The sequence below is a fragment of the Acromyrmex echinatior genome, chromosome 7 (assembly GCF_024713525.1).
Source record: "Acromyrmex echinatior isolate Ae372 chromosome 7, ASM2471352v2, whole genome shotgun sequence".
In the NCBI taxonomy this organism is placed as follows: Eukaryota; Metazoa; Arthropoda; class Insecta; order Hymenoptera; family Formicidae; genus Acromyrmex; species Acromyrmex echinatior.
The window spans coordinates 190,845-216,043 of NC_141858.1; the positions used below are offsets into that span (position 1 = coordinate 190,845).

Genomic DNA, 25,199 nt, shown 5'->3' on the forward strand with positions numbered 1-25,199 from the left:
GGTAGGAGGCGCATTCTTTAGACCAAAAGGCATACGGGTGTACTCATAATGTCCGTTTGGTGTAGAGAAGGCCGTTTTTGGAACGTCTTTTGGATTCATTCCGATCTGATGGAAGCCCGATGCCAGATCGAAAGCGGAAAAATAGCGCGCGTTGCCCAATTGATCGAGAATTTCATCAATATTCGGAAGAGGATAGGCATCTTGGATGGTTTTTTCATTAAGTTTTCGGTAATCAATTACTAGTCTCCATTTATTTTTGCCCGAAGCATCTTGCTTTTTGGGCACGATCCACAAAGGGGAATTATAAGGTGAATCTGATTCTTGAATGATTCCTTTTGCAAGCATGTCTTTAATTTGTTTTTTTATTTCTTCTTGGTGTATCGGAGGATAACGGTATTGTTTAATATGGATGGGATTTTCGTCATGGGTTTTGATTTCATGTTGCATTAAATCAGTGAGTGGGAGAGGATCTCCTGGTAAGGTAAAAATATCGTGGAATTCTAATATGATATCCCAGATTTCGTTATAGTGTTCTGGGAGATGCAAGAGGCGAGTATTTTCTTTTAATAATTCTGATCGCGTATTGTTTAAAGTTTCTTTGGTGATAGAATAAATTGGTGCTTCGCAATAATCTTCGACGCTTTTAATTTGAGAGTGCAAATATGTCGGCAGTATGGGTTTATTAAAATCGTTCATCCTCGTAATTGCTCCAGTATCATCCTTAAATATAACTAATACTTCGTTTTGTTTATACGTGTCGTTAGAGAGTGGTTTATCGCATCGCTTGAATTCTTTTCCGTTTAGTTTTAAATATTCGTTCGAAAAGACAAAATTGTTCGCCGTGAGAAAATCGATACCTAATATGCCCTGATGTTGTACCGGTGAGTAATCGTCTAATACATGAAATGTATGTTTTTTCCCAAATATTTCAATTATTACACCGTATTTAGTTTTTATCGAATGCGTTGTAACGCCAGATACGATTATTGAATTTGTTTTAGGCAAGTTTTTATCATCTATAAACATTTCGTGTATTAGGGATATATCGGAACCCGTATCTACTAAAAATATGACATCTTTAAGACCTGGTATCTTCAGCTTAATTCTGGGAGCTCTGACGTACGTCCCTCCGGGTCCTTGGTATACCTTTCGCTGAGGTTCTCGTCCGGATCCTGATCGGTTGCACGTAAATGATGCTCGGTCCGGCGATCGGTTGAAAGACTGGCGAAAATTCTGCTGGCCTCGTTGTTGGTGGAATACTTTTGTTCGGCACTCCTTTTCTTCATGTCCTCGTCTCTTGCAGTAGGTGCACTCCTTGGTTTGAAAGTGCGTTCTGGGTTGGAACGGTTTTTTGGATGTTTCGTATCGTTGTGTTCGCAACTTTCTTAACTGTAGTTCTGCTTCAAAGGCTCGTGCTTTCGAAAACGCTTCGTTCAATTGGGTGAATTCAAATGAGTATAAATGATCACTGATTTCTGTCTTTACGTTGCGGCGAAATACTTCGACTGCTTTTTGCTGATGCATCTGTTCTTGCAAACAGATCGTAGCAATGCCGGTACTCTGTGAATTAACCGTGTGGATGATATCGTCTTGGATTCGAAGAAAGCGATTTATGAATTCATCGATGCTCTCGTTCGTTCGCTGGATGCAGGTGTCTCTTTGGACCTCCAGAGCGGAAAGATTCCTGGCTTTGCCGTAGAGGTACCGTAGTTTTTCGTACAACTGCGGAAAATTCGGGGTGGTATCCGTTCGTATTGAGTGTTTTGCTCTTCCTACGAGTTTCTGGGCGACGATTCCACAGAGAAATAGCTCATGTTGATCCACGGCCAGTCGTTTCGAGGCTATTTGTATATGATTAATGAAAGTTTCGACATTTGAACCGTCGAAATCGGGTATCAATGGCATCGCTTTATTATAATTCTTTATAGGTGCTTCGACAGTTCCTGATTCGAAAGTTTCTGGTGTCATTTCGCTCGGTTGTTGAAGTCGCGTTGGATTATAATGTTCAACCGTTATTGATTTTGTTTTTTAGTTCAGTTATTGTGTCCATCATTTGGATCATTCTGTCTGCTAATATTGCTAGAGTGAGCGTTTGCTCACGAGTAGGGCTCTGTGCACGCGACATTGGAGCAGTAATGAAGAGTCTCGATTCTAGTATGTTACTGTCCGCACTTGACTCGGTGGATGTATCAGAGTTGATAATGTCGCTTACCCCTCTGTAGTTTGTCCACGCCAGTCTGCTTGAGTTCGGTAGAGCAGGATAATCTTCGAGTCCTCCTTGAAGGTAACTAATGCGACTAGTATATCGTCCTCGAAGTAAAAGCAAAATTTCACTGTTTTTCTTGCTAATTATCCCGCACCGCTGCCACCATTTGTAAGATTTGTGATAACAATTTCAAAATAAAAAATTATCTTTATTGTATTCTCTTTTCTTTTTTTTACAATTGTCACTTGGAAAATTTTTAGAGACGTAACTATTCTCGCAATATATTGAAGACTGCCTCTGCAGTCTGAGGGTTTTCTTTTATAAGGTTCCAATAGAGTCTAATCTTATTCTAAAGTCTCACTTCTATTCTTAGAGGCAAAGTCCTAAGGTAGGTTGGTGGACTATGGTCACATTATAAGGTTCGAAAATGAGTCTAAATAGAATCTAGTCTCACTTCTATTCTTATCTTAGAGGCAAAGTCCTAAGGTAGGTTGGTGGACTATGGTCACAACAGAATCTAGTCTCACTTCTATTCTTATCTTAGAGGCAAAGTCCTAAGATAGGTTGGTGGGCTATGGTCACAATATAAAGGCTTTTTGATTTGTTAATTATAAAATTATATTGACATCATCCTTATAATTATATTAATCATCCTTATAATTATATTAATCGCACTTTTGCGATTTGATTGATTATCAGAATTTTCTTTCGGATGATAATTATAAAAAAAACATTTCACAGAAAATACTGATCGACGTAACATTATTACAGAAACATGATTTTTTTTTGGATTTTTTCTAAAGGTAAATTAAAACGTTTAGAAATACACATATAATTTCAATAATTAAATAAAAATATATTTAGCTTGTAATATATGTTTGTTAACAATGTCACTTATTAAAAAAAAAAATTATGAAAAAAGAAAAAAGGAATTGATCATGAGATCTCTAACATTCAGATCTCGCATCTTACGCGTGAGACCACGCCGAGGTCTTGCAAATCTTTTCTATGAACGTGGTATATAAGGCTCATAGAAAATCATAGAAATATCCCGTAAATTATCGTGTTTTGAAATTATTTTTGCTATTATACAGAAATTGGAGGGATATAGGATTAGCATAATTTATTAAAACTTATATGTTATCTATAATATTCCTTCTCCTCTTAATTATACACATTGAGCGGCCGAAATTTTCCAGAAAGCATTTTCGGTCGCTCGAAACAAGCGACCGTAGAGAGATGGGGGGGTGGAGAGGAGAGGAGAGGAGAGGAGAGGAGAGGAGAGAAGAGGAGAGGAGAGGAGAAGAGTGGAGAGGACAGAGAGAGAGTAGAGGAGGCGGAGAGGGAGAGGGAGGGGAGAGAGAGAGGAGAGGAGAAGAGTGGAGAGGAGAGAGAGAGAGTAGAGGAGGGAGAGAGGGAGGGGAGAGAGAGAGAGAGAGAGACTCTGAAGGATAGACTCGCTGTTTCGTTCGACGAGCCCAGCTCGGCATGCGGAGTCTCACCGATTACAATCGGAGTTTCCATCCTTTTTTGTTTTTTCTCTGTCTCACTCTGTCGTACTTCTGTTTCAATAATTCTTTCTACAATTCAAGAATGTGATTTCTATCGATTCTGGCATCGTCGATGCAGCAAGGACGCACGATTCCTTCTCTAAACAACGATCCTGATATATATTTCTATATATACAAAAATATATTATTATGGCGTTTCCGGCTGATAATATAGCTGGTTTATTTACAATGGTTCAATCCATTTCTATAGTTGAATAGCAATACTACTTCGTTTGCGCGCGACCGATAAGAGGAATGGCGCTTCTTACTAAGACTCGACATCCGAGTCGAGTCAAAAATGTGCTGTATACAATAATTTCAGACCTTGTATAAGTAGCTGGCGATTTACAGAAAACCTCAAAGAACAATACTATGCTTGCAGAAACGAGTTACGAGCTTTAGTATAAAAGCAAAGTGTATTCGAAAATTTCATTTATATGCTACGTCTGCTACGAGATTGCCGCTTGTCGTTCCGACATCCGAGCAGAAAGCTCAACCGATACATACATCGCGTTCCGAACCTTGATATATCCATGTGTAAATAATTCAGTAAATAAAGTTAGACATGTGTTGTATATATGACACGCACACACGTGCGCGCGCGCGCGCACACGTATACATACGCATACGCGTGTGTATTTATGCTATTATATATATATATATATATATATATATATATATATATACACATACATACATACATACATACATACATACATACATACATACATACATACATACATACATACATACATCATACATACATACATACACATATATATATATATGTTATTTTATATATATGCATCAATAATTTACTAAATAAAATGTATGTAAAAGACAGAACAGTATAATTAAAATAATTATCTTCATTTGTATTCATATGTAAATAATAATGGTATGCTTCTTGTTCAGGAAGAAATTATTTCAACAAAATTGAAATAACTAATATCATATTTATTTTATTATTTTTCCTCTCAAAAGAAAAAACTTTGACCAGGGCACGTTTTGATTGATATGGGCCTGAGTAGGTCGATAATTCAGATCATTTCTATGGTTCAGCGCACTTTTCATGACAGCGCCGCTGTCGGAATATCGCGGAACTAAAATACTGCTCAGTTTCATGGCTTCACGTCAATTTCACTCGTAATATACAAATGAAATTTTTGGATGCACCTTTCTCTTAACTAAAACTCCTACCGCGTTTCTAAAAGCATGGGATTGTTCGTTTAGGTTTTCCGTAATACGCTAGTTACTTTTCATGAACGTGCAAGATCTGAAACTCTTATATGCAACACATATTGTGATGTGTTGACTACAGAAGCCGATAACAAAACTGTAAGTCTTTAATTTTTTTTCGTTTTTCGTATTCAAATGTAGTTGGCGCTTTGCGTTGTTGTCGATACTTTAATTGTGGAGAAGGATTTTTCAGTCCATAAACACAGTTATGAGAAAGGTGCTTTTAAAATTTAATGATAAAACAGGACACTCCAGCATCCTCTTAACATTAGGTGAACAACAAGGAGGCACTCGGATGATATTTCCGAAAGCAGCCTAAATATTTTAATATTAAAACTTAAGTTAGTGAATACAATATCACAGGTTAAATTTAACAATTTGATTTGTAATTTAGTTAACAAATTTTGTTTGTATATATATATATATATATATATATATATATATATATATATGTTAAAAATGACGCACGCACGCATGCATGCACGCACGCAAGCACATACATGCACACAAATACAAACATGCACGCACGCATACACACACATGTATACGCCCACACACACACACACACACACACACACACACACACACACACACACATGTACATTAATATTTCATATTTAATATATTGACAATTGTACATGTAAAACAAGTTTTGTATTGCATTTAAAAATATAGCGTGTTTACATATAAAATTGATTGATACCTAATGAAATTTGATAAAATGTATATATGCACACAAGTAGATATTTTAGCCTAAAATTAGTAATTTATTTGCAAATTTTTTTTTAACTGTTGCTATAACATTATTAAAATCATATTGCCTACATTTTAATAACGTTTCTGAAACATTGCATTGCAATATACAATATTGTAACTTTATAGCAATATTGCTACAAACGTCTGTGCCTATACAGCACAGAAAGATTGCAGAAACATTGCAGAATGATTTCACTGAAACATTGCAATATTGCATAGTGATTGTGAAACGTTGCTGAATCATTGTTGCAAAATTCCAACAATGTTAAGATATCCTTTTGTTATATTGCAACAAAACGTTTCAGCAATATTGCAATATATTTGGATAAATTTTTTATGAAGACTAAAATGAACTGTTTCTATATATAGGGTGTTAGTTAAGTATGTTGACATACTCAACAGAGCGATTCTTTGATTTATTTCAAATAAAAAAATCCATATAAATATGTGTCCTAAACGGCTTAGTTTCCGAAATACAGGTGAATGTTCGCAAATGTTCGCAAAACGAAATGGTAAATTGCGTTGGAGATATCTTCCTGCATAAATATGTCTTGCTTCACATGAGTTACCATTCGCACAACCGTAAACAAAGTGACAAAGTCAAAGTCAAAGTCACAAAATCAAAAATAAACTTCAGTTCTGATGTTGCTGCGGGTCAGTTGGCTTGTATTATACATACGTTTTCGGCCAAATTGTTTCAGTCCATCAAAATCGGTTTCATGCCTAAGTTTACAAATTTTGAAATGGCAGATATGCACTTTGCCTACGGTCTTGCAAATAACTCACGTGAGACAAGGCGTATTTATGCAGAAAGACATCCCCAATGCAATTTACCATGTCGTAAAATATTTGCGAATATTCATCGCTATCTTCGAGAAAAGAGTTCTTTCGTAAAGAATACTGATCTTGGAAAGCCTATGACAGTTAGAACACCAGAGGAAGCTGTTCTTAACGAAATCGAAGCACATTCAGAAAGGAACACAAGGAAAATAGCTAGAGCATTAAATGTGAGTAATTATATCATCTGGAGAATTTTGAAAGACCAACAGTTATAGCCTTATTACATTCAATGTATACAGAGACTTTTACCATGCGATTTTCCACAAAGACTAGCTTTTTGTGGATTGATTCTTATTTCGAAACTTTTTTATTTCGGAACTTTTTTATTTCGGGAACTAAGCCATTTAGGACACATGTTTATATAGACTTTTTTACTTGAAATAAACCAAAGAATCGCTCTGTTGAGTATGGCAACATACTTAATTAACACCGTGTATATTTTACTAACTATAATTTTTTTACAAATCGCATTTCTAGTGAGTATGTGTTTCCCATAAGCATTTTTTAATGATAAAACCATAAAATATTTTAATAAATATAGTATTAATTCTGAAGAATAAATTTATTCGTAAGGCTAAAGCATGTATGTGTGTGCTCCGAACAAACTACACAAATATTATCCACATTAATATAATAATACAGTCGCTTGGTAAATTAATCGCAGTGATTCTTTTTAATTTGAAGCCACTTCAAGTCAATTGATTAAATCGATTAAAAAATGATGATATGAAATCGATTAAAAAATGACGGTATGAAATTTATCAATAAAGTTCGCTAGTTTATTTTTGCGTTTACATCAGGCATAAATACATCATCACATAATTAATATTTTGATCTTTTCAGCAACTTAATTATCATCTTATCTGATAATGATGCATTGGTTGTACCCAAACTCGATATTATATAATCTTTTGATTTAAATAAAATATTTTTTATTTTTAAAATAAATATAAAACTTAGCTAATGAATGGCTGTCAAATAATAGATCAATAAATTTTTTATTTAAATATAAAATGAATTATATTAATTATTATATAATATCATAAAAACGACTAAACGATGTTAAATTAAAAGACTGTACTACATAAATATTGTAAAAACTTGTATTTTTATATTATTATTATTATTGTAACAATTAAAGAATTACAGTTTTGCAATGTTTGTGGAATATTACAAGCATATTACTGACATTTTGCAGGCATATTGTTAATTTACATTTCTCTAATATCTCTACAATGTTACATTGCAATCTGCAATATTGCAACATTGCAACAATATTGCTTCAATCTTCTGTACTGTATGGGAACAGAGTGCCTTAAGGATTATTTCCCAATTTAGTCGATTAAGGATTTTAGTCTCTGATAGAGGTACAAGCTTTACTTCCAAAGAATCTGATGATTTTATGTCCGAGTACATGAGCATTAAACATGTAAAAATATCTATTGGATCTCCCCAAGCCAATGGGCAGATGTAACGATATAGCTCCTATTTTAGAAAAGTTACATACAGGGAAGGATTGGCAAGTCTTTAGTCGGGATTGAATTTGTGTTGAACAATACCATGATTCGAAACAACCAGAAGAACGCTGAGCGAACTGTTATATGGTATCAAGCAGTGAGATCATGTTATCGATGCATTAAAAAAATTTGTATATATTAAATCAGGATGAGGCGGAGAGTAGAGATCTAGACGAGTTTAGAGAAAAAACGGAAAAAATTGAAAAAGCGCGAGTGGTTAATGACCGATACACTACAGCAAACGAAAGGCTGCGCGTAAATATGTGGAAAGCCAGGAACGCTATTTGGCGCCCTCTCCTTAAATTTTAAATTAGCGCCCTACATATATAAGGTTTTCTAATTAGTTATCAATACAGCTCGAATTATCAAACTCTGTATGACGAAAAAATATAAATAGAAATTAGCCGTCGGTTCGGACACACACACACACACACGCACACTCGTAAACACACGAACGTGATTCGATTCACACGGGTCTCTCGAAACCGCGGAACAGCGAGCGCGGAAATACAAAGGATCTGCGACGAATACCGCACTTATATGTTTTTAGTCAACATCGAGCGGCGATCTCTGTGATCCTCTGATCTTAATGAGAAGAGAAATCGAGATAATTCAGAAGTCTCGTGCAAGGAAGCGCAGGCAATCAGGAAGTCAATCGACAACAGCGATCGGTAGCAGTAACATCATGCTTTCGATAGCAGCAACTTCTAGCGAAGTATCGCGAGTCAAGATCCATATCGAATCGTTCTCACGAATCGTGCGTGCCTCAAGGCATCTGCCTCCAAGCGTCGTCGCGCACTCAGTCAGCATCAGGGCAATAGCTCCTTAAAAATTCGGCTCAAAGCTCATTAGCTACAGGCCGAATTTGGTGTATCTTTTGGCATTGAATGTGTGTGAAAAGGTACCGTGTCAACCATTGCGTTGTCGTCAAACAAACGTTACATCGTGCATAGTGATACATTAACTCGAGTGTCACGGAAATCGATCTTGGAATTCAAGGGTGTTGTACTGCAAACATCTTAAAATAAATTATATGAAACCTCAGTGTAAGGTGTATTATATTTTCCACACTCGCATTCGAACATTGGTGCCTCCTGTGAGATGCGACGCACGGAGTCCAAGTAAGAGGATATAAATGTATGCGATCCAGTTTCTGTGAAGCATACAACGGCCGCATACGATGCAAATCGAATCTGCGTGATTGGTGGAACAATTACTACGTATCCACTGCCATATACGCACACGGGCCCTAAGACTAATGTATAAGTCATCCGATTTCATTTTAATTCTGAATCACACTACAATGACTGACAGAGTCAAGTTCCTTTTATAAAAACGAACCTCCTTGAAATTCCAATTAATCACCTTATCGAACCTTGTCGACAAGGGTGGTTTCAGTACTTCCGTTAAAATTACAAATCGCGCGTTTAACAAAATTATACAAGACGTTCGAAGAGCAGAACGACGAGCCGCTATCGCCGATCCGAATGACGCTCATCACGATTTCAAGAGCGTCAAGAGATTTATCAAGAGATAATTCATTAATATTCAAGAGCGATTTTACACCCTCGCGGGTAATATCGAAGATATTATAAACGCGGCGAATAACTCGAGCAGCGGCATATCTAGTTTCGAAACGCGATCTGATAATATTGATAATATTGATAGCTCGTCAAACGAAAACCCGATAAATTAAACTTCCGGAATCGCTTTTACCTACATTCGACGGCTGGTTGAAAAGTGGTTGTCATTTAAAAACGCGTTTCACAATATAATAGGTCGCGAACCGATTTATCCGACACAGATAAGTTGCATTATCTAAATTCGGTTCTAATCGGCAAAGCAGCTAATAAAACGAGAATTTCGAGATTGATGGAATAAATTATTCCAAGGCATAGGAGGCTGTTAGAGCGCTCGTATGAAGTTAAGCACATCTAATATCGCGGCACCTTTCTTTAATCATGAACATAGCCATATTCGAAAAGGAATCTTCGAGCGATCTGTCTAAGCTCGCGGACAACGTCCAACAACACGCCGCATCATTGAATACCTTGAGACTGTTCATCAATCCCGAAGTGCTAGTTCACACATTAGAGAATAAATTGCCTAAGAATACGTTGGAAAAATGGGAAGCGACTCTCTCTCGAGATAAGTTTCCTAAACTTGACGATATGTATAAAACCGCATGTACTTGACGAGTTTTTGTATAAAACCGCAGTGTGCGCATCTAAGCGAGATAGGTCGAAGATCACGGATTTGGAGAAAGATAAGTGCGAGTCCCCAGCTAAAAGGAAGCGTAACGCCACGAATCGAGTATTTTTATCGAATGCATCGCGTTCTTATATAGCATGTAAGAAAACGGCATCCGTTGTACTTATGTAATAAGTTTAAGCAGTTATCCATATCATAAGCGTATTGAACTCGTGAGTGGTGCGAAAGTTTGTTACAACTATATGCGTTTACATCGGGATAGTCCTTGCAAATATAAATGCCGCAAGACGAGATTTTAGGAAATATTGTCTTGTCTTGAAAAAATCTGAAATGTACATTCTTGTCTTGATCTCGAACTCGAAAAGTCTTGTGTTGTCTTGAAATGCTCGACAATTTAAATAATGCGTCGTCTACAATACACGAAGTAAGAAGTAAGAGTAAGAAATTGACCAATTACAATCGATTATTTTTCTCAGATTTGTAATTGGTCAATTTTTTACTCTTACTTCTTATTTTGTGTATTATAGATGACGCTTAAAGCGATTGCAGCCGTATGGCGTAACAAATCGCTGCGCGTTGAACGATCTTTTGTTTTTCAAACAGTCAGCGTCGCAGCATCGCGTTCCCGCAATATATATTTATTTTTCCTACGGTGTCAGACTGCTACATACAGACGCATAAACGCCGAAAATCAGTATTTAGCAGATTGTGGGATTGTAGCAATTTTACAATGGTTATGAAAAGAAAAAAGAACAAGGAAAATAGTACCAATGAGAAAGTGATCTCGAAATAAATAATAAAAATGAAACATTACAAGTTAAGAATAATTTTGATATTAAAATTGTGAACGATACGAAAGTTGGAGTGTACAAATTGTGCAAATATTTTAATAATTAAAACAATCAAAATGACGAACTCAAATATAAGTCGTCTTAGAAGACATCTGCAAAGAAGTCATGCAAAAGTTTATGAAACCATATTCCGAAATTCCAAATCTCTTGAAATATCTTCGAAACAAACATATTCATATTATATATGAAACAATCATATTATATATGATATGTTTAAGCAGGTATATTTTTATAGTGTTACAATGGATTTACAGAATAATTGAATATGTATCATCCAAAAAAAATATTCTGCTATTTAGCGGTTCCGTGTAAAAAAAATACTCTGTTCATAAGCGGGGAATTCTTTTTGATATTTCCTCTAAGCAAACAATTTTGCATGAATCGTATGCCTGTAACACATTTATCTATAAAAAAAATAGGCATATGAGCTACGATCAAGAATAAATTCTTCTATAGGAAAATTCACTAGTAATTTGAAGCTTTTTGAAACAAGAAGATATGCCACTTGCCGCGAGAGAAAGGGACGCGCTAGCTACTATTCGTAAAAAGAAACGTTCACGAGTTCTACAAGAAGGCATATCGAGTCAAAGAGTCTTCTAAAGATTCTAAAGTTTTTTTCAGATTATGCCTTTTGGGCTTCTGAAGGATCTGTTTTTTTTTTTTGGAATGTGATGCTAATTAATGATTGTAATCTTAAATCTAGCTTATCTAGCATCTTATATATTATATACGAAATTCCTTTACATTCAAAAAGTATCTTCTAGAGGTATATATAAGTGGAAAATCTTTTAACATTAACGGGAACTGCTAAAAAACAAAATATTTTTTTGTGAAATAATTTAATTGTCATTTAAATATAAAAGTCGAATAATGAAGATATTGATTTATATAAATATAAAACTTGATTATATTTGTTATTTTATTTTTACTAATTATTTTGACCGATTAATTCAAGAAAAAACTATTCGTTAATATTAAGTACTTAATATTAATTAATTAATAACTACTAATTAATTAATTAATTAACTAATTTTTATTTGTCTATATTACAGACATCAAGTGTCACAAATCAGGATTTAAATCGCAAGATTGTCAAATGGATGGCAATAAAGTATCTTCCTTTCAATTCCTTTGATGATGAAGAAATGTAAGATTTTTTTAGTATTTTAAATTCTAAAATTAGTATGTCAAAGCGTACTTTGATGCGAACAAAGGTTGTACAAGTTTTCACGGAAATACAAAAATCTGTAATTGATGTCTTGATGCAAAACAAATTGAAAATATCATTCACTTTGGATTGGACATCCATTGCAGGGGAAAATCTTATTATGGAATAACTGCACATTTTATTAATGATGAATGGAAATTGGTTTCTATTGCTTTAGATTCATCGCTTCAACACACAGGAAAAGATATCGCGGAAGTATTTTTTGCATCTTTAAAAGATAAAGGTATTTTAGAAAAAGTTCTCTAGGTATAACATTGGATAATGCTGCATCCAATACTACATTCATTGAAGAATGAATTGAGAATTCGAAAAGCTTATGAAGAAGTTTCAGAGATTTCACTAGATTTTGATTGTGAGAATCAACATTTTCGCTGTATTGCGCATGTTATAAATTTAGCTGTATAGGATTCTTTAAAAAAGTTACTTATCGAAGAGAAAATGAAATTAATGACGAAGATTATGAATTCGATAAAACACCTGTTCTTAAATTAAGAAACATTTTTATAAAACTGAAAAGATCAGGACAACTTTGTAACAAATTAAAAAGTAGTTGTGACATGACAAACACCGAATACTTATCGCCAATTATTGATGTAGTAATGCGTTGGAATTCAACATTCGACATGATCGAATATGGATTATCATTATGCCCAGTACTTTGTAGCATTAGTGATGTTTTGAACATACGGCGTTTTCTGTTAACTGATGATGACTAGTATTTATTAACACAAATTAATTTATTTTTAAAAAATTTCGAATTAGTTTCCACTCTTCTAGGAGGAGATATGCTACATTGCCGTTAATCGTAATAGCATTTAATATGCTACTAAAATAGAAAATACAATACAATTATTAAACGACAAAGAAGATAGAAATATAAAATTGATGAAAATTTGCTTTTGGCATTTCAAACAGCAAGAGATAAATTAAATATTATAACAAGACTAACTGGATTTATTGTGTTGTATTACTGTTAGATTCTAGACATAAGTTAGAAACATTCAAATTGACTAATTGGGATAAAGAGCTTTGTCAATCGTTAGAAAAATTCAAAGAAATTTATAAAGAACATTTGAACTTTGAATTGTGTTCTAATGAAGATAAATCTTCCGATTTGAGCTATGTTACTTTTAATTTCGATATATGCTATTGATATAAATTGTATAAAAATAATTCTGATAATAACGATTGGCATAAAGAAATGATGAATATTAGGTATACAACTTTGCTTCCGCCGTTTTTTTCCAAAATTCGAGGTTTTATTGTAAAAAAACTGGGTATATATTTATGATTCAAAGTATTGTCCATCGCTGGTCACTTTCTCCCATCTTTCGGACAGCGTACGAATCCCGCGTCGAAAAAACTGGTCATCTTTTGAGGCGATCCACGAATCGATCTAATTTTTTACTTCTTCATAAGACCAGAAGTACTAGTCAGTCAGGCCGTGTGCCATTGATCGAAACAAGTGTTAGTCAGAGGGAGCAACATCTGGAGAATACGGCAGGTGGAGTAGGACTTCCCATTTCAATGTTTCCAAGTATGTCTTGATCACTTTCGCAACATGGGGTCGAGCATTGTCATGCTGCAAAATCATTTTATCGTGTCTCTCGTTGTATTGCGGCCGTTTGTCTTTCAATGCTCGACTCAAACGCATCAATTGCGTCGATACTGATCGCCTGTGATTGTTTAACAGGCTCATAATACTACGTCGAGCTGGTCCCATCAAATACAGAACATGACCTTGGAGCCGTGAATATTCGGTTTGGCCGATGTGGAAGCATGGCCGGGAACTCCCCATGATTTTCTGCGCTTGGGTTACCGTAATGAACCCATTTTTTGTCCTCAGTCACAATGCGATGCAGAAATCTCTTCTTTGTCTGTCAAGCAGCTGTTCACAAGCAAACAAACGTCGTTCAACATCTCTCAGCTTCAACTCGTACGGCACTCAATTTCCTTGTTTCTGAATCATTCCCATGACTTTGAGGCGTTTTGAAATGGCTTGTTGAGTCACTCCTAATGATCGTGTCAATTCTTCTTGATTTTAACACGAGTCTTGATCAATTAATGTCTCCAATTCTGCATCTTCGAAAACCTTCTCTCTTCCACCGCTATGCTGATTTTCGACGTCAAAATCACCGTTCTTGAAGCGTTGAAACCACTCATGATATGTTCTTTCACTAATAGCGGCCTCACCATAAATATTTGAGAGCATTCGATGAGCCTCAGGCGCAGATTTCTTCATATTGAAGCAGAAAATTAAAATCTCCCGCAAATGACGAGAATTTGGCTCGTAAACTGATATTTTCAATCGAGAATAACTTTATGATGCAGACACAAATCGATTAATGTTTCTATGGAGTTATGTTGACAGATGCCCAAGTTTATTGTATGACGTCTATGATCTATTATTTCGGCCACCACTTACCGCTAAAGCCATCTACCTAGGAAAACGGCGGAAGCAAAGTTGTACTTAATAGCTAAGTTCTAAAAGAGCAAACAAAGATAAAGATATTTTAGAATGGTGGTCTAAGCAAACACATGTCTTTCCTTGTTTATCGAAAATGGCAAGAGATTTCATAAGTATATTTGCGCAACGTTCCATCGGAAAGATTATTCTCTACAGCAGGATTAATAACAAAACGTAGGCTGCTGGAAAAGTTTCTCCAAACAATATAAAAAAAAATATGTAAAATTCGGTAAATGGCTTTATTATTTTTCGAAGTATTCGCCTTTAAGATCGATTTTTGCATACGTTCGAACTCATTTTCGAAATATTTTTTCCACTCTCAGGCTGTGACCTCAGAAATCAGTGTACGAAATGTTTCAACAGCTGCTTCAGGCGACTCAAATCGCTCACCACGTATCTTCTTTTTAATGTTTGGGAACAAAAAGAAGTCATTAGGTGATAAATCAGGTGAATACGGACAATGAGTCATCAATTCGACATTTTTACTGGATAAAAAATCAACAGTTTGACGTGCTATGTGATAACTGACGCTATCATGATGATGCGACGATTGCGGTTTGTTCTACGCAATTCATTTATGACTTCTGGCAAATAAATTGTTGTATACCAAACAGTATTTACAGTCCTTCGATCCTCTAAAGCCATGATTACCACATGTTCGGTATAACTGAAGAAACAAGCAATCATTTGCTTGGAAGCACTGCGTGAACGAACAACTTTTGTTGGTTTCGGTTCATTTTGAAATATCCAAGTGGATTGTTATTTACTTTCGGGCTCATAGGAATAGATCCATGTTTCGTCCCCAGTAACGATGTTGTAGACCAAATTTGACTGACCTCGGTTGAATTTTTCGAGCATTTCTTTGCTTCATTTAACACGAGCCTGTTTTTGAGGTCAAATTGTGTGGGATCCAACGACTGCAAAGTTTCCATACGCTCAAGTGATCATACAAAGTCATATTACTTTCATGTCAATGCCTAAGGATGCCTGAATCTCGGTATGTCATATGCCGGTCTCGCTCATCATTTCACGCATCAACGCACAGCATCAACATTAGTAGCAACAACATACGTGGATGGATGACCTTCACGGAATTCGTCACAAAGAAAGAAATGTTCACGCTGGAATTCGGCAAACCAATTATAAACAATCCTATTGGATGATGCTTCATCCCCAAAAGCCAAATGAAGTCGATCGATGCATTGTTTCGGAGTTAGATTACATTTGTAATCGTAAAAAATCATTGCCCGAAAATTTTCACGCGAAATTTCCATTTTCTCACAAAATAACTTCTTTTAAAATACTATGCAAACAAAACTAGTTGACTTGAGTACAAACTGTACAACTGTATCAACTGAATTATAGATTAAAAACGGATAATGTTCTAATTTTACGGATATGATAATAGCAGAATGTTGGCGCCACTGGAAGTATTAGATTGCAGAAACTTTTCTAGTAGCCTACGTAGAAATAGAGTATGCGAGGAATTAGCGAGATCCCTACTTTGTTTAAATTCATGGGCTACATGTTCAATATCTAAAATCTTACTTAACGAATAATTATAATTGGCGCAATAAAGTGTTTGAATAATAAAAAAATATGATGTATGTTATTTGATTTACAATTAGTATTATATTAGATATAGTTTAATGTGATCTAGCAATATTGCACACATTTGGGATTACTAATCATGTTTGTATTATTTGTTTAGGAAAACAATTAGAGTAATTCTGATATATGTATATATTGTAGTATGTTCGAGATCGGTACTTCGAAAGAAAAGCAAGAATTCTGTCAGTCGATCGACATTAATTGTCATTGAACGCATGCACAAATTGAGCTCGTGATTTCATCTCAAACATGATTTTAATCTTCGTTAAAATCATCAAATTCGTCGTTCTTTGTTCCTTTTAAAAACAATTCGTTACACGCAAACAAGTTGTCGTTACCGGCAACGGACAATCGAAGGTTCTAGAACAATTCAATTCGCGCACGCGAGCGCCGCGCTCCGACGAATACGTCACGCGCTGTCACCAATCCCACGCACGGATTTTCTGCCGCGCATGACTGTTACGTTGAACGTCGCTAGAAACGAATCCAAAGCGCCAATCAATTTTGTACACCTAATGCCACGTAATAATCACGATTGTGGCAAAATTTTATTGGATTTTTCCCAAAAGGGAAAGCTCAGATCGAAAGCAATAAATGCTTCGATCTCGCCGTCCTCCTACTTACTTCCAAAAAGTTCTTAGAGTTCTTAGAGTCATAGGCGCGCTTCGTAAAATCGCCGTGCTAACCGTTTAGTGAAATCGCTATAAACCGAAACTTTCGAGAAGCGTCGAGAAAAATCGCCGAGATTTTCCATCACCGCGATTCCAAACTCAATTTGGAAAAGGTGACCGCTTTTAATATTTTGTTAATCTAATTTTAATTAATTATATCTTTTGACTTTGTAACTGAATACATTAAAGAAATTCTTTTGTTAAATTAAAAGAAACGGAGTTGATTTTACTGTCGTGCATCATATCAACCTTGTGCCGTTCTCTCACTCGAACCTTTTTCCGCGCGGTGCACTCTCGCACATTTTCTGGTCCTTCGAGCCGGATTTTCGCCAGCATCCGCAGTGTCGAGTGCATCGCGTTCAGTGCGCGTGTTATCAAGAAGATCTGAGAAAGAAGAATTCGCGAGTGAAATCATGAGTGACGAAATAAACGTCTTGCTGAGCTCCCAGCGCCGCATCCATGATCGCATGGCCAGGTCAATAACCAATTTGAAGAAATTGGGGACGGCCAACATCACTCACCACACGGTCGAATCCCGCGTGGCGCTTCTCGACCAGATTTGGGCGAAATTTAAGAAGCAACACAATCTTCTTCAAGTTCATTACAAGAACGCCTTCGATGAGAGTGAGTACAACACGTCTCAATTCGTCGATTCCGCCGAAAACACGTACGTGCAGCAGCGCGGCCTGCTGAGCGAGTACCTGGCAAAACTCAAAGCGGAAAATTCTAGTACGGCTCCTCCAAGTGAATCGGGAACCGATTGTTCTACCAAGTCGGCGCTGCCGCGCTTAAAAATCCGATCGCTTGTGAGCAATTCCACGGACTTGCCAAACCATGACACGTTGCTGGACTTTGTCACAAGGAGAACGCCAACTCTCAAAGACGCCAAAGCAAAATCGCTCAAGGTCTCCGACAACCCGTCGCGATCTGCCAAGTCGCATCGCGTCAAGAAATACACCGAGTCTTTCCAATGCGTCCTATGCAAGGGTAAGCACCACGTGATGGTGTGTGAAGAATTCAAGAAAAAATCCGCGGCCGACCGCAAGGCCGTCGCCGAAACTCACAAGCTGTGCTTCAACTGTCTCGGCTCTCATACATTCGCGAAGTGCCAGTCGACGAGGACGTGTGCTACGTGCCAGTCTCGTCACCACACAATGTTACACGACGCGTACGTTTCATCGAAACCTCACGAGGTCAGCTCACTGTCGGCGGTGCGCCGCGACACCGACCACAAGGCTACCTTGCTCGCAACTGCGCGAGTTTCCGTCGCTGATCGTCACGGCAATCAGCATACCACACGCGGGCTCATCGACCAAGGTTCGGAAACTTCTCTGATCTCCGAGGCTCTGGTCCAGCGCCTACGCTTGCCACGCTCTCGATCCGCAATTGAAGTCATCGGCATCAACGGCAAAAGCTCCGGGCCCAGCAGGGGAAAGGTGACTCTCAAGGTGACCTCGTTAACCACAGGGACCGACTTCAAAGTCGGAGCCTTTATTCCGCCACGTCTTTCGCTTTACCACGGCTCTCACGCCAGGATCAGAATGGAGGGGCCACATCTAAAGGGGCTCCAATTGGCTGATCCGGACTACGCAGCGAACGACTCGATTGAGCTACCTTTTGGAGTGGAGGTATGCGCAATCATTCTCCAGGGTGGTCTCCGCAAGGGAGGCCCCCAAGCGCCTATCGCTCAAAAGACACAGCTCGGCTGGATCCTATCGGGAGGTTGCGACCAAGTAACCAACTCAGCACAGCGCCACTCGCTTCAGTGCACCTCAGATCATGAGTCAGCCGACCTTGTGCACCGCTCAACCGCCGATCACGCCGATGGTCAACTCGCCGATGATGATGGACCACGTTTCCCTCGAGGCGCAGATCCGTTACGACACGACTGCTGCGTCGACGATGTCGCAACCGGAGCGCATGAAAAGGACGTTATCGCTCTCCAAGTAGAGCTCCGCAACCTCTGCATGGCGGGCGGGTTCTCTCTCCGAAAGTGGGCCGCCAACTGCCAAGAGCTTCTTTGCGACATTCCGTCTGAGTACAGTCTCACCAGAGACTCGAGGTCGTGGGAACTAGAGAACCACTCAACGCTGGGATTGCGCTGGTATCCAACCAGGGACGAATTCGCCTTCTCTGTTCCTCCTCGCATCGTTGTCGCGTTCACCAGGAGAAGTCTGCTGTCGGAGACCGCTCGATTCTTCGACCCGCTCGGATGGCTGGCTCCAGTGACCATTCAAGCAAAAATTCTCATGCAGTCGGCCTGGCTGCAGCAGCTAGAGTGGGACACACCATTGCCGTCAACCATCGCTGGAAAGTGGAAGCGGCTCTGGGAAGAACTTCCACTGCTTGAGAAGCTCAGAGTCGGCCGCCGGTTCGGCACCTGCGACACTAGCTCTCAACTCGAATTGCACGACTTCGCAGACGCATCCGAAAGAGGTTACGCCGCTGTGAAGTATCTCCGCATCACCGCAAACCACCAAACGAAGACTCTATTGTTGACAGCCAAAAGCAAGGTCGCGCCGATCAAACCTGTTTCTCTCCCGCGACTTGAACTCTGCGCCGCCACCGTACTGTCAAGTGTACTCGTGCACACGCGCTCTGTGCTAAAACTAGTTGCAACGCCAGTGATCTGGTGGTCCGATTCCAAGGTCACGCTCCACTGGATTCGAGGTCACGTCTCCCGCTGGATTCCACAAGTCCAAGCAGTGGTCAAGCGATGGCTGCATCAGTGCGTGACATGCACACGGTGGAGGGCTGCCACTCCGCAACCAAAGATGGGAAACCTTCCTCCAGGAAGAGTGACTCCCGCACGACCATTTCTTCACGTGGGCAGCGACTACGTCGAGCCTATCTTCATCAGGACGAGCAAAGGGCATGGGCACAGCGCTCACAGGGCGTTCATCGCTGTCTTTATCTGTTTTAGCTCCAAGGCCGTTCCTCTCGAGGCTGTTTCAGCTCACACCACCAACGCCTTTCAGGCTGCTCTCCGTCGATTTACATCTCGCCGAGGACTGTGCACGGACATCTACTCCAATTGCGGCACCAATTTTTCGGGCGCCGACCGGCAACTTCGTGAGATGCTCCGAGCCTCCTCGTCACGCGAGTACTTAAATACTCTGGCTACCAGACCGAAATGGACCAAGGATGCTTTGCCACCACGCCTTGGATCGCTATGCATCATTCGCTCCGAGCTCTCGCCGCCAAATAAGTGGCCACTGGCACGGATCACGCAACTACATCCTGGGGACGACAGCGTAGTGCGAGTGGTCACAGTCAAAACCGTCTCATCCGAATTAATTCGTCCTTTGGTCAAATTAGTTTTATTGCCAGAAGAGGCTAACGCGTTTATCTCGCACGCTAATGCGACAAATGTAAAGAAGAGCTTGAATTGATCGCGCGTATTTTCGTGAATCATTCTTTCAATGTTATTTGTCATATAACTCTCGTTTACGGTTCAAGTTCTTCCACGAATTCATTGTATTGTATCGCTTGTTGTGTTTTCGCGTTTACGGTTTTTTGTAATCTCTATACGCAACCTTATACACATATCGTCACGGAGATGACGAGGCGGGCGGGATGTTCGAGATCGGTACTTCGAAAGAAAAGCAAGAATTCTGTCAGTCGATCGACATTAATTGTCATTGAACGCATGCACAAATTGAGCTCGTGATTTCATCTCAAACATGATTTTAATCTTCGTTAAAATCATCAAATTCGTCGTTCTTTGTTCCTTTTAAAAACAATTCGTTACACGCAAACAAGTTGTCGTTACCGGCAACGGACAATCGAAGGTTCTAGAACAATTCAATTCGCGCACGCGAGCGCCGCGCTCCGACGAATACGTCACGCGCTGTCACCAATCCCACGCACGGATTTTCTGCCGCGCATGACTGTTACGTTGAACGTCGCTAGAAACGAATCCAAAGCGCCAATCAATTTTGTACACCTAATGCCACGTAATAATCACGATTGTGGCAAAATTTTATTGGATTTTTCCCAAAAGGGAAAGCTCAGATCGAAAGCAATAAATGCTTCGATCTCGCCGTCCTCCTACTTACTTCCAAAAAGTTCTTAGAGTTCTTAGAGTCATAGGCGCGCTTCGTAAAATCGCCGTGCTAACCGTTTAGTGAAATCGCTATAAACCGAAACTTTCGAGAAGCGTCGAGAAAAATCGCCGAGATTTTCCATCACCGCGATTCCAAACTCAATTTGGAAAAGGTGACCGCTTTTAATATTTTGTTAATCTAATTTTAATTAATTATATCTTTTGACTTTGTAACTGAATACATTAAAGAAATTCTTTTGTTAAATTAAAAGAAACGGAGTTGATTTTACTGTCGTGCATCATATCAACCTTGTGCCGTTCTCTCACTCGAACCTTTTTCCGCGCGGTGCGCTCTCGCACATAGTATACATTATTTTATATTTGACATATAATTGTGCTACTTTTACATTGACAAATCGATTCAACTGACAGTAGTTTTATTTTATTCACTCCTATTTTTTTCTGATTTCTGCGACATAAATCCTATATAATTTCTATAATTTTTCGAGACTCGAAATTTTCAAGAATCTCGAATCTAAAATCTCGTCTTGTCTTTAAACTCTCCGCGCAAATCTTGTCTCGATCTTGTCTTTAAATTCGGGACGAGACAAGACAAGATTCTCGAAATCTCGAATCTTGCGGCATTCTTACTACTAACCATCAGAGTTTGCAAGCTGAATGCTCCGCTCGTATGTCTTCTTCGTTCGCATGATGATAACCGAAACGATGCTACGCCGTATATTTGAGTTTGACGGATGTAACATATGAACAATTAGCCCGACTCGTCGATACAGTCGATGTCAAGTATACGCGATTGTGAATAAAAATTTTGTCGTTCATATCATTATATATGTACTTTCTTTATTTCCCATCCGACCTATCCTATACCATATGTATTTATCCTTTGCAAAAGAAAAGAATGAGTAACAAGTATGAAAATAAATGCGCGCAATTCGGAAATTGAAATTGATCTTTTTATTTTATATCATTATGCGCACTATTTGGCAACGTCACAATACATCGCGATCTTTAATGTTTATATCAATATGTACTACTGGCAACATCGTAATTGTATCAAAATTACATTGATGATATCATCAACGTGTTAAATAGTTTTGAGTTTTGAAAAGGAAAAAAGAGAAATAGGAGAAAACGACAATGTATCAAGAGAAAGATAGTATATGAGATAGCACGCACGGTGGCCCACGATACATTTTGAGATAGTGGGGTCCGCGGCGGCGATAGCAGCGGCAGCGACGGCAACGGCGACAATGGCACGATTCCCAATGATACGTGACGTCACAACATGACGGCATGTATCATTGATATCGGTAAACACGGATAGTGTCGGGACTTACTTATAGTGTCTACGAGTATCCCCACGCCTAAGAGTATCCCCCGCGTCCCCTTCAGAGGATCTGGGTTATAACTTGCCAATCTATACTACTCTAGAAATTTATAAATGCACGCAAAGCTATTACAATGAGTCTCAAAATTACAATGTTGTAATTATGTACAAAATTTTTTACAGTATTAAAAATTTTTATGCATAATTACAACATTTTGTGCATAATAAAAGTATTATTATGAATATTGGCGAGCGAGAGACACCGAGGTATCTCACTCGTACTAGTAACAAATGTGTCAGACAACGAAAGGACACCGCGAGCATCACGTCCAATTACACTTTCTTTCTCAATCGTGCTCCTTGGGCTAAGGACAGAATATCGGAGCGCTCCCCATTACATTCTCCTTTCGCGCTCTTCGTCTCTTTCGCATTTCCAGTAACACGTATGTGTGCACTTCGATACGAGTGTGTAGCGCTGCGCGTCGAACGTCAGGCAATACTCTTCCTGCCAGTGCGTGTACACAAAATGCTAACAGCCGATTGATATAATTTCACGTGATCATCTAATAATTTTTCCATAACTTCAAAAATTGAAAGTCACGTGATAAATAAGATGTATTTGATCAAACAAGTTATGAGTATATATTTTCTTTATCAGGATTTTTTTTTTACCCGACGTGAAACCTCGTTTCAGAAAACGCGGAGTGTCTCTGGCCATGTTAAAAAAAAAATATAAAATATAAAGACATTACAAATCTCTTATCCCGAGCCACAAAAATCCATTTTTTGGGGGTACAGAACTACTAAAAAATTTTGCATCGTACGTAACATATCCTGAAAGGCGGCATCGCCACGAGTAATTTGAGCCAAAAGAAATAAAAATCGGTCAAGCCGTTCTGGACATACAAGCGGTCAAAAAGTGATGATTTTCGTGAAAAATGAACGTCTTCTCTTCTTCTTCTTCTCTGTCCGCAGTCACATGTATCTCTTTTCTCTAATAACCTTTCACTCACACTTCCCCCAACTTCGACTAACTCCACCCCTTCCCCTACCCTCCTTTTTCCCCACCACCCACCCTCTCTCTCTTTTTCGCCCTATCTCACTCTCTTTCGGCCTCTCTCACTTTCATCTGCTGAAAGTGTCCGATTATTTAGGGTCGTGACAATGTGAGTCAAGGTCGTATTAACTATTAATTTTTTTTGTATAACGCGTGATGGATGACTACAACCTTTCGAAGGTTGTTTGGTGTGCTGACCTGTATAATATATGGGAGGGTCAGGGTCATCGGAGGCTCGCAAGATGGGCCATGCATGATGGTATGCTGGATACTCCTGGCTGCAGGGGGTGGAGGGGTCTGAGAGCTTCGGCTCATTGCACCGGAGGTCTCTCCCTCCTCGGGAGGTGCGGACTTTGTTCGTAGTGGAGGACGGGGCCGCGCGGACTTCTTAGTCCGTCGCGGGGCCCCCCGTCTCTCCCGGAGTAGGGGGGGCCGCGCGGCCGCTCGGACATATTCCAAGGCAGGGCGCGCGGTCTCCGATCCCCCCCCCCCGGGCCGCTCGGACGTATTCCGAAGCCGGAGCCGGGGGGGGGGGGCGCCGAGTAGTTGTAGCCCGTGTTTCCGCGACGGCGTCCCTTCCGAAGCGAGGCACCGGGCGGCGGAACTAATCGCTGCCACGGCGGTTAGGGTCCGGAAGAGGCGCCGCTTCCGTGACCCGACCCGTCCGCGGAGCCTCCCGGGTGGCGCCACCCGCAGCGGTGCCCTCGTAGTCGGAGGCGAAACTCGTGAGTGGACTTGCACCACATCCGCTTACGGGAAATAAGGGGCTGGAGGTCAGTGTACCGGATGATACATTCCGGGCCATATGCCAGCTCCTCAGGGGAACTTGGGGCCCCCTCTCCTGGACAGGGGGAGGGGTGAGGATACACCCTGGCTGGCGGAGCCGCTACTGGGAGTGGAACAATCTCAAATGAATAGTATTAATTCTCAAACCAACAACAGGGACGGTAGACGCCCATCCAAACAGGTCGATGAGACCGGAGGAGGCGTGCAGGCAATGCTTAGGCTCGGCGTGCAGCAAGGCTGAGACGAGCGCCAGCTCCGCCAGCCGCTCCTGCGGCCTTTGGCGCCAGTGTCGAGATGGCGATCCCCAGAGTTGAATCGACCGTCTCGATGGATTCGGTCACCGTCAGTGATGGGAGAGAGGGGAGGAAGAGGACGGTCCCCATTGCTGCTGTCCTCCTCCTCTGAATCGAGCAAGGAGGGCGAAAAGAGGCCGCGGGGTAGACCGGCGTTAAACTCTGAAAACGTCGGCAAATTCACTGCCGAAGCCAGGGAAAGAAGGGCGGAGAAAGCCAAAGCCGCCCAGCTTAGGAAGGATTATAAGATCATTTGTGACCCCACAGCGAAAGCATCGTCGAACTCCGCCAGGAAGGTCAACCTGACGGCCCAGAAACTGGCGAAGGAATACGACGAACAGCCGGTTGGAGTGGTCGCGGCTGTGGCCACCCGTGAATTGGGTGTCCTCGCGAAATCTGTAGACCGATCGAAAAACATCCGCGGGGACATTGTCCGTGATCTATGGACGGCCTACAGACAAAATCACTGGGCACTGGAGTCGATCGTTCATAGAGCGGACAAGAATTGCGACGGAGCAACAGT

General features: G+C 39.8%; 1 pseudogene; it reads left to right on the plus strand.

Moving 5' to 3' along the window:
* The first annotated feature begins 6,615 nt into the window (after nt 1-6,615).
* Nucleotides 6,616-11,413, plus strand: LOC147908889 (uncharacterized; annotated as a pseudogene).
* The last annotated feature ends 13,786 nt before the right edge of the window (nt 11,414-25,199 follow it).